The sequence below is a fragment of the Coffea eugenioides genome, chromosome 1 (genome assembly GCF_003713205.1).
Source record: "Coffea eugenioides isolate CCC68of chromosome 1, Ceug_1.0, whole genome shotgun sequence".
Classification (NCBI taxonomy): Eukaryota; Viridiplantae; Streptophyta; class Magnoliopsida; order Gentianales; family Rubiaceae; genus Coffea; species Coffea eugenioides.
In genome coordinates, this window is record NC_040035.1 from 14240676 (window position 1) to 14251001 (window position 10326).

Here is a 10326-nt window from a genome sequence, read left to right on the forward strand (position 1 = left end):
GCAATTAAAAGAAAATAAAACATAGAAATTAAGAAAATTACGGGTCCTCACACTCTCTCCCCCTTAAAGAAATTTCGTCCTCGAAATTTTTTTATCAACGGAATCTTTCAAAATCTAAGGTACCCAACGGATCGTACCTTCTACGTTTTCAGACGAGTCAGGAACTTGATGGTGTTCTAAAGAGTACGCCTGAGCCGATACCTTGGATCCAGTCCCTTCCTTTTCCGACTATCCAGGGTTAGTCTTAATGGGTTGCGGGATCCCTTTTCCTTTTCGCAATCGAACTGGGCAGTCAGCAATCCGATGATCGGCACTTCCGCAGCGCAGACATTTTCCCTCTTTCTTCCAACAATTTGCCTCCGTATGATTTGGCCCTCCGCAATATCCACAGGGACCACAAGTAGCAGAGACCGGTCCCCCCTGAAAGACATCACGCGATACCCCCGGTTGTCGTACTCCCCCGTTTCCCTTTCCAATCTTAGGGGGCGTACTTGTACCTTCTTGCTCAGAGCTACTCCCAAGAAAGCCCATTTTCTTGGCTTGGAAGTTTTTCACCTGCAGCTTAGCATTCTCTACTTATTGCGCATTCTCTACGGCCTTACTAAAAGCATTAATCTGGGCCACCGCGAGATCCTTCTGAATTTCTACGTTCAAGCCCTGGATAAAACGCCTTATTCGCCGCTGCTCGATCATGATCAGCTCAGGAGCAAATTTGGACAGGCGGGTGAACTGACTCTCGTATTCTGCTACAGACTGGGCCCCTTGGCGAAGTCGGATAAACTCATCTTCCTTCCGTTCCTGGACTAGAGGAGGGAAGAATTTAGCGTTGAACTCGTGCATGAAGTTCACCCAAGTCCGGGGCATTTGCTCCCGACTCCACTTCTGTCGAATGACGTTCCACCAGGAACGGGCTGCCCCTTCTAGCTGGAATACGGCGAAGGTCACCTGCCTTTTCTCGGTGTAGTGCAAAGCAGCAAAAATATCCACCATTTTCTGGAGCCACTGTAACGGCCCCACTTCTCCCTAGGGCGTACCCCAGGGTATCGGCGGGCCGCCTGCCCAACTCTCGCCGGGACTCAGTCAGTCACTATAAGAAAAGAGAATAAAATCCACAAAACAATCGAAATAACAATAATTCCAAACTTAAACGTAAACTTATATACATTACTGTCTCAATGGAAGTACAACTGTCAAAATATAGGTTCTCAATTCCCCATACAACTAGCCCGTGCCAAGCACTAGGGCGAGAACCTTTACAAAAGAAACCGAAGTGCTAAAACGGCTAATCTATTCGTAGCTTCCATCCTCGCACGTCTTCCCCTGCTAAGGAAAACAAAACTAAAGGGATGAGCTGGAAAGCTCAGTGAGGTTCCGTACACATAGGCAACAAGAGAAACAAATGCATGTAAACAACAATTCACGATACAAGTACAATAAAGCGATAAACACATTCATTAAAAGGATACGTGCTCACAAGGAGCCATTCGTGCATTCATTCATTCTCCTTCCATTCTCCTTCCTTCAATCATTTGAAAATACATTTTGTATAAGTAAAACCCCTCATTCATTCATTCATTTCATTCACCCCGTCCCTGGCTTTTGGCCAGGCTCCACCAACCTACAGGGTAATACTCGAGTATACCGAATCGTTCACCCAAGTTCCTAATCGCTCGACCGAGTCCGACTGGCTCGAGACGACCGGTAACAAGGGGCTATGGCCAGTTCAGCCCGAAGGCCTACATTCATGCACAATTAACATTTCAATTGCTCAATCATTAAAATTCACAATCATTTAGGCTAAGTGCGGTAAAGTACACACTCGCCTCGAAAATCGTTTTAGCAATCATTGAAAGCGTTTAACATGTTATCAATCATTCAAACAAGCCATATAATCAGGAAATATAACAAATAAGGAACACTCACCTATACACGCAAAATAACGCCCACTTCTCAATCACCACGGAAACCTAAAAGGCCACAAAGACCACATTACAATCCATCTAACATGATTTAGATGAAAACAACCAAAACCCGACTACTCGCGAGTGAACGTATAAAAGGACTTTCAAAGTGTAAAGAGGGCGTTTGGATCCGTGAATAAGAATAACCCTAATGCAATCCAAACCAAAAGGGTTATAAAATCTCTAACGAAAAACATTTAACCATAACAAATCAAAATCCCAATAGATAGGCTAAGGAAATATTCTCTTGGAATTGTAAAGAATCATTCGTGCAGCTACAAGCCACTATATATTCAAGTAGTGGTTATATAATAAGGGTTTTGATGAGAATCATATGGAAAAGAGGACTCGTAAAACTTTACTTGAAAGTAGTTCACTTGTGGCCGAGAAAACCCTAACTTGGCCGATAAAACCCCTAATTCAAACCTCTTTATTTTGAATACGGGGTAAGTAAACATTTGGTGGTTCAAATCGAAGAGGTAACATGTTTTCGAACGGTAAAATGGTCACATTAGTTGCCTTGCGGAAATATACAAGTTTAACTAGAACTTAGCCCTCGAATCAATATTTGAAAAACCCAAATGAATTCTCAAGGAAATACACCCAATTTGATACAAGATACATTTCCAACCACTTTAACTTATTCAATTTCCAAGAAAACAAACGGACGGCATGTCCCTTGTGTTTACCTATTTTCCAGCCATTAATGGCTTCATTATTTTTTTCTCAAATCAGTCCCAACGTGTCATATAGAATAATCCCATCCAAAAGCCATTCACTAGGCTTACAAGTCATATAAATACACAATAAATACAAAGAGCAAGCTAGAAACATTTCCGGATAAAAACAGTTTTGACATCATTTTTGCGGTTTTGGCACCAATGGTGCTACGATTATCGGATGAGGGTGCAAGACCCACCATCTCGAAGCTAAAAGACAGGGCTACAACAATGTAGAAGGCTACTCAGTCCAAATCCTAGCACAACTAGGTCAAACGTGCCAAATACTAAACCAGAATTACCAAAACAGGTTTGCAAAACACACAAAACTGTAATAAACACAACTCAGTCTATACAAGTCCAAATGCCGAAATTCCAAAGGCATAAGTTAGCTAAGACATCCAGCTACATTTCATCAGAAGACACCAACTTCAAAATCCAAACCAATGCCAGTCAAAACAACCAAATACAAACGCAGTTTTCACAGTCTGAGCAACCCAGATCAGCAATAGTAAAATCGACATATCTCTCTCTACACTAATCCAAATGACCTGAAATTTTGCAGGCACTTTAACCTCATCAATACCTACAACTTTCATGTTTTGAACAAAGTCCAATTGGGCCTCTATCTATGAGATATAAATTCGGACAGAATGAAGAACATTGAAACCTAGTCTTCCCAATTTTCCTTCCAAACCAAACTTGCTTGCAAATAACCATCATTCACACCTCCTAGCCTCATTCTATAACATTTACATTCATCATACTTGGCCACATAGACAAAATCATATGCAAACAGAAAAATCATAATTAAATAGAAAACTTCACCATACTCAACCCCAAATCAAGATATAACTCACAAAATAACATATCCAACCCTTACAATTCACAATTTAACCATTAGCAATGCAAGAGAGAACTTTCTTAATCATCTTACCTCACAACTCAAGAAGACTAGCAATTCCAAGCTTCCCCTTTAAAATCACTCCACCCAAAAGCTTTAACCTTCCAAGAAGCTCACTTGTACGGAGGGAATTTAAATTCTATCGGTGAAGTTCCAAGATTGAAGCAAAAATCAAAGATGAAGATTGAAGAGTTTTTTCTCTCTTTGCTCTCAAAGCTCACGGCTGAACAAGAAGAGAAATGAGATATTTTGGTGATCAAAAGTGATAAGAAGGAAGAAAAAACGCTGGTCAAACCAGCTGTCCTGTCACAATCCGGCCGGTTTCTGGCCGGATTCCTGGCCGGATATGAGGCAGAGACGAAACTCATTTTTTTTCAAAACTTCTCCACAATCCGGCCAACAATCCGGCCGGATTCGGTCCTTCAGCATTTTCGCAAAATTTTTCCTCTTTTCCAAGTTTGATTGCCACGCTCAATTGTACTTCTAACACGTACACATACATACAGAGCTCATACATAATTGCACATAACAACAAAGCCTTCCCGTTTTTAAAACGATTAGTGAACAATACTTCAATTAAACGGGAACAAGAGTAAACCAAAACACTTAGAAAATATGCAAGGTTTAGGGTTCTCACACTCTCCCCCCCTTAGGAAATTTCGTCCTCGAAATTTTTCTCACCTTCATTAGCCTCAGGCGAGTCAGGAACCGTTCGGTTGTCTAATGCATATGCTTTGGCCGGTACATTTGTTCGGTTCACTTTTTCTTTCGTCGGTTTTGCTTTAGTCCCATCCAGTGACTGAGTACTACCCTCACGTAGATGCCTCCTCGGACAAGTGCTCACTTGATGCTCACTGCTTCCACAAATTAGACATTTCCCCCCTTTTCGCCAACAAGCATCCTCGGTGTGGTTGGCCTTTCCACAGTAACCACAAATCAAGGGAGAGGTCACCTTTTGACTATCTTGAGAAATCTCCTTAGATCCAATTTGACTTCCTTTAGTAGACCTCTCTTCCATCGCCCTTATTGTCCATGGCGGATAGGATAACTGGCTCCCCTTTTGAACTTTAGACGGCGCCATTGTTTCACTAAACTCTTCTAATCCACTGCCCGATGCACCTCTTTTCCGAGTTTGGGAGGCCTTTATTTGTGCCTTGGCTCTCTCGATTCGTTGAGCCTTCTCAAGGGCCTCCGTAAAGGTATTCACTTGCGCGGCTGCCAACGCCTCTTGGATGTCCAGGTTCAATCCTTGTATGAACCGCCTCACTCTTCTCGGTTCCGTAGCTACTAATTCGGAGGCAAACTTGGATAGTTTGGTGAATTTTGTTTCGTATTCAGCCACACTTAATGTCCCTTGGCGTAGTCCAATAAATTCGTCCTCCCTCCTTTCTTGAACTAAAGGTGGGAGGTACTTCTCGTGAAATTCTCTGGTAAAGTTCGCCCAAGTCCATATGGTTCGTTCCCTTTCCCATTTTGCTCTAATTACGTTCCACCATGATCGAGCCGGTCCTTCAAATTGGAACACTGCGAAGTTCACTTGCCTTTGCTCGGTATAGTTTAAGGCTGTGAATATATTCACCATGGCCTCTAACCATTGCTCAGCGATATCCGGATCAGGCCCTCCAGCGAATTTTGGAGGTGCAAACTTCTGAAACCTCTCCAGAGCCTTATCTTCGCCCATCTCAGGGTTCTGGGGTTGATTCACAGGTATTTGGCCCTGTTGATCCACCAACCGCGCTAAAATATTTGCCATTTGTTGAATTGCCGTCGCCATTTGGTCTCCGGCCTCAACTCTAGGTTCTTGTTCTTGTTCGGCGGATGTTTCCCTTTCTACTCTAGGTTCTGGGGTCCGTTTAGTTCCACGGCCTCGACCACGTCCCTGACTACGTCTCCCGTCCATATTTTTTCTTCCTTTTCTTTTTTTTTTTTCAAAAGTAATTTAATAAATAAAGGCGATAAGATGACTAAAGCAACAAAATCGAGGTACCAAGTACACAAGTAACATATTTGCACATAGCACTCCATATATCAAATCAATTACACAAGTACGTAACAAGTCAGGAAAACATTCATACACACAATTACAGCAATGGACGTCATATACTAAGAATATACGGGCGAATTAAACGAGGATGTGATGTGTCGTCCTAGTTTCAGCTAAGGTAACCCCGTCCGGTCTCTCACGTCACTTACTGTTCACACTGGATATCCCTTAACCTCTAGTACTCACCTCTAGTACTCATTGTAGTTGGACAAAGCCTGTTCATGGTCCCAAAATATAAATCTCATATACTTAACATCATCTCAACTCTGGAGTACTCGGGTACGAGAATCCGAAATAAGATAATTCACCTCTCGAGCTGGCCAGTCCCAAGAGTAAACCATCTACAATCGGAATTCCTCCCAGACGTACCTATCTATTGTCCTTAGATACCACGAGAAAGATTTAAGGCCTATAACATTCACAATTCAAAACTTATGCTCCAACGAGCACTTAATCCATCATACCTATTTATCACTCAGTCCAGGCTCACTCCGCGCAGAGACCACGCGAAGCAGGCTCTGATACCAACTGTAACGGCCCCACTTCTCCCTAGGGCGTACCCCAGGGTATCGGCGGGCCGCCTGCCCAGCTCTCGCCGGGACTCAGTCAGTCACTATAAGAAAAGATAATAAAATCCCCAAAACAATCGAAATAACAATAATTCCAAACTTAAACGCAAACTTATATACATTACTGTCTCAAAGGAAGTACAACTGTCAAAATATAGGTTCTCAATTTCCCCATACAACTAGCCCGTGCCAAGCACTAGGGCGAGAACCTTTACAAAAGAAACCGAAGTGCTAAAACGGCTAATCTATTCGTAGCTTCCATCCTCGCACGTCTTCCCCTGCTAAGGAAAACAAAACTAAAGGGATGAGCTGGAAAGCTCAGTGAGGTTCCGTACACATAAGCAACAAGAGAAACAAATGCATGTAAACAACAATTCACGATACAAGTACAATAAAGCGATAAACACATTCATTAAAAGGATACGTGCTCACAAGGAGCCATTCATTCATTCATTCATTCTCCTTCCATTCTCCTTCCTTCAATCATTTGAAAATACATTTTTGTATAAGTAAAACCCTTCATTCATTCATTCATTCATTTCATTCACCCCGTCCCTGGCTTTTGGCCAGGCTCCACCAACCTACAGGGTAATACTCGAGTATACCGGATCGTTCACCCAAGTTCCTAATCGCTCGACCGAGTCCGACTGGCTCGAGACGACCGGTAACAAGGGGCTATGGCCAGTTCAGCCCGAAGGCCTACATTCATGCACAATTAACATTTCAATCGCTCAATCATTAACATTCACAATCATTTAGGCTAAGTGCGGTAAAGTACACACTCGCCTCGAAAATCGTTTTAGCAATCATTGAAAGCGTTTAACATGTTATCAATCATTCAAACAAGCCATATAATCAGGAAATATAACAAATAAGGAACACTCACCTATACACGCAAAATAACGCCCACTTCTCAATCACCACGGAAACCTAAAAGGCCACAAAGACTGAAATCAAGAAATACCCGACTACGCGCGAGTAAACGTATAAAAGGACTTTCAAAGTGTAAAGAGGGCGTTTGGATCCGTGAATAAGAATAACCCTAATGCAATCCAAACCAAAAGGGTTATAAAATCTCTAACGAAAAACATTTAACCATAACAAATCAAAATCCCAATAGATAGGCTAAGGAAATATTCTCTTGGAATTGTAAAGAATCATTCGTGCAGCTACAAGCCACTATATATTCAAGTAGTGGTTATATAATAAGGGTTTTGATGAGAATCATATGGAAAAGAGGACTCGTAAAACTTTACTTGAAAGTAGTTCACTTGTGGCCGAGAAAACCCTAACTTGGCCGATAAAACCCCTAATTCAAACCTCTTTATTTTGAATACGGGGTAAGTAAACATTTGGTGGTTCAAATCGAAGAGGTAACATGTTTTCGAACGGTAAAATGGTCACATTAGTTGCCTTGCGGAAATATACAAGTTTAACTAGAACTTAGCCCTCGAATCAATATTTGAAAAACCCAAATGAAATTCTCAAGGAAATACACCCAATTTGATACAAGATACATTTCCAAAACCACTTTAACTTATTCAATTTCCAAGAAAACAAACGGACGGCATGTCCCTTGTGTTTACCTATTTTCCAGCCATTAATGGCTTCATTATTTTTCTCAAATCAGTCCCAACGTGTCATATAGAATAATCCCATCCAAAAGCCATTCACTAGGCTTACAAGTCATATAAATACACAATAAATACAAAGAGCAAGCTAGAAACATTTCCGGATAAAAACAGTTTTGACATCATTTTTGCGGTTTTGGCACCAATGGTGCTACGATTATCGGATGAGGGTGCAAGACCCACCATCTCGAAGCTAAAAGACAGGGTTACAACAATGTAGAAGGCTACTCAGTCCAAATCCTAGCACAACTAGGTCAAACGTGCCAAATACTAAACCAGAATTACCAAAACAGGTTTGCAAAACACACAAAACTGTAATAAACACAACTCAGTCTATACAAGTCCAAATGCCGAAATTCCAAAGGCATAAGTTAGCTAAGACATCCAGCTACATTTCATCAGAAGACACCAACTTCAAAATCCAAACCAATGCCAGTCAAAACAACCAAATACAAACGCAGTTTTCACAGTCTGAGCAACCCAGATCAGCAATAGTAAAATCGACATATCTCTCTCTACACTAATCCAAATGACCTGAAATTTTGCAGGCACTTTAACCTCATCAATACCTACAACTTTCATGTTTTGAACAAAGTCCAATTGGGCCTCTATCTATGAGATATAAATTCGGACAGAATGAAGAACATTGAAACCTAGTCTTCCCAATTTTCCTTCCAAACCAAACTTGCTTGCAAATAACCATCATTCACACCTCCTAGCCTCATTCTATAACATTTACATTCATCATACTTGGCCACATAGACAAAATCATATGCAAACAGAAAAATCATAATTAAATAGAAAACTTCACCATACTCAACCCCAAATCAAGATATAACTCACAAAATAACATATCCAACCCTTACAATTCACAATTTAACCATTAGCAATGCAAGAGAGAACTTTCTTAATCATCTTACCTCACAACTCAAGAAGACTAGCAATTCCAAGCTTCCCCTTTAAAATCACTCCACCCAAAAGCTTTAACCTTCCAAGAAGCTCACTTGTACGGAGGGAATTTAAATTCTATCGGTGAAGTTCCAAGATTGAAGCAAAAATCAAAGATGAAGATTGAAGAGTTTTTTCTCTCTTTGCTCTCAAAGCTCACGGCTGAACAAGAAGAGAAATGAGATATTTTGGTGATCAAAAGTGATAAGAAGGAAGAAAAAACGCTGGTCAAACCAGCTGTCCTGTCACAATCCGGCCGGTTTCTGGCCGGATTCCTGGCCGGATATGAGGCAGAGACGAAACTCATTTTTTTTCAAAACTTCTCCACAATCCGGCCAACAATCCGGCCGGATTCGGTCCTTCAGCATTTTCGCAAAATTTTTCCTCTTTTCCAAGTTTGATTGCCACGCTCAATTGTACTTCTAACACGTACACATACATACAGAGCTCATACATAATTGCACATAACAACAAAGCCTTCCCGTTTTTAAAACGATTAGTGAACAATACTTCAATTAAACGGGAACAAGAGTAAACCAAAACACTTAGAAAATATGCAAGGTTTAGGGTTCTCACACTCTCCCCCCCTTAGGAAATTTCGTCCTCGAAATTTTTCTCACCTTCATTAGCCTCAGGCGAGTCAGGAACCGTTCGGTTGTCTAATGCATATGCTTTGGCCGGTACATTTGTTCGGTTCACTTTTTCTTTCGTCGGTTTTGCTTTAGTCCCATCCAGTGACTGAGTACTACCCTCACGTAGATGCCTCCTCGGACAAGTGCTCACTTGATGCTCACTGCTTCCACAAATTAGACATTTCCCCCCTTTTCGCCAACAAGCATCCTCGGTGTGGTTGGCCTTTCCACAGTAACCACAAATCAAGGGAGAGGTCACCTTTTGACTATCTTGAGAAATCTCCTTAGATCCAATTTGACTTCCTTTAATAGACCTCTCTTCCATCGCCCTTATTGTCCATGGCGGATAGGATAACTGGCTCCCCTTTTGAACTTTAGACGGCGCTGTTTCACTAAACTCTTCTAATCCACTGCCCGATGCACCTCTTTTCCGAGTTTGGGAGGCCTTTATTTGTGCCTTGGCTCTCTCGATTCGTTGAGCCTTCTCAAGGGCCTCCGTAAAGGTATTCACTTGCGCGGCTTGCGCGGCTGCCAACGCCTCTTGGATGTCCAGGTTCAATCCTTGTATGAACCGCCTCACTCTTCTCGGTTCCGTAGCTACGAATTCGGAGGCAAACTTGGATAGTTTGGTGAATTTTGTTTCGTATTCAGCCACACTTAATGTCCCTTGGCGTAGTCCAATAAATTCGCCCTCCCTCCTTTCTTGGACTAAAGGTGGGAGGTACTTCTCGTTAAACTCCCTGATAAAGTTCGCCCAGGTCCATACGGTTTGCTCTCTTTCCCACTTTGCTCTAATTACGTTCCACCATGCTCGGGCCGGTCCTTCAAATTGAAACACTGCAAAATTCACTTGTCTCTGTTCTGTGTAGTTCAAAGCTGTGAAAATGTTAACCATAGCCTCTAACCATTGCTCGGCTA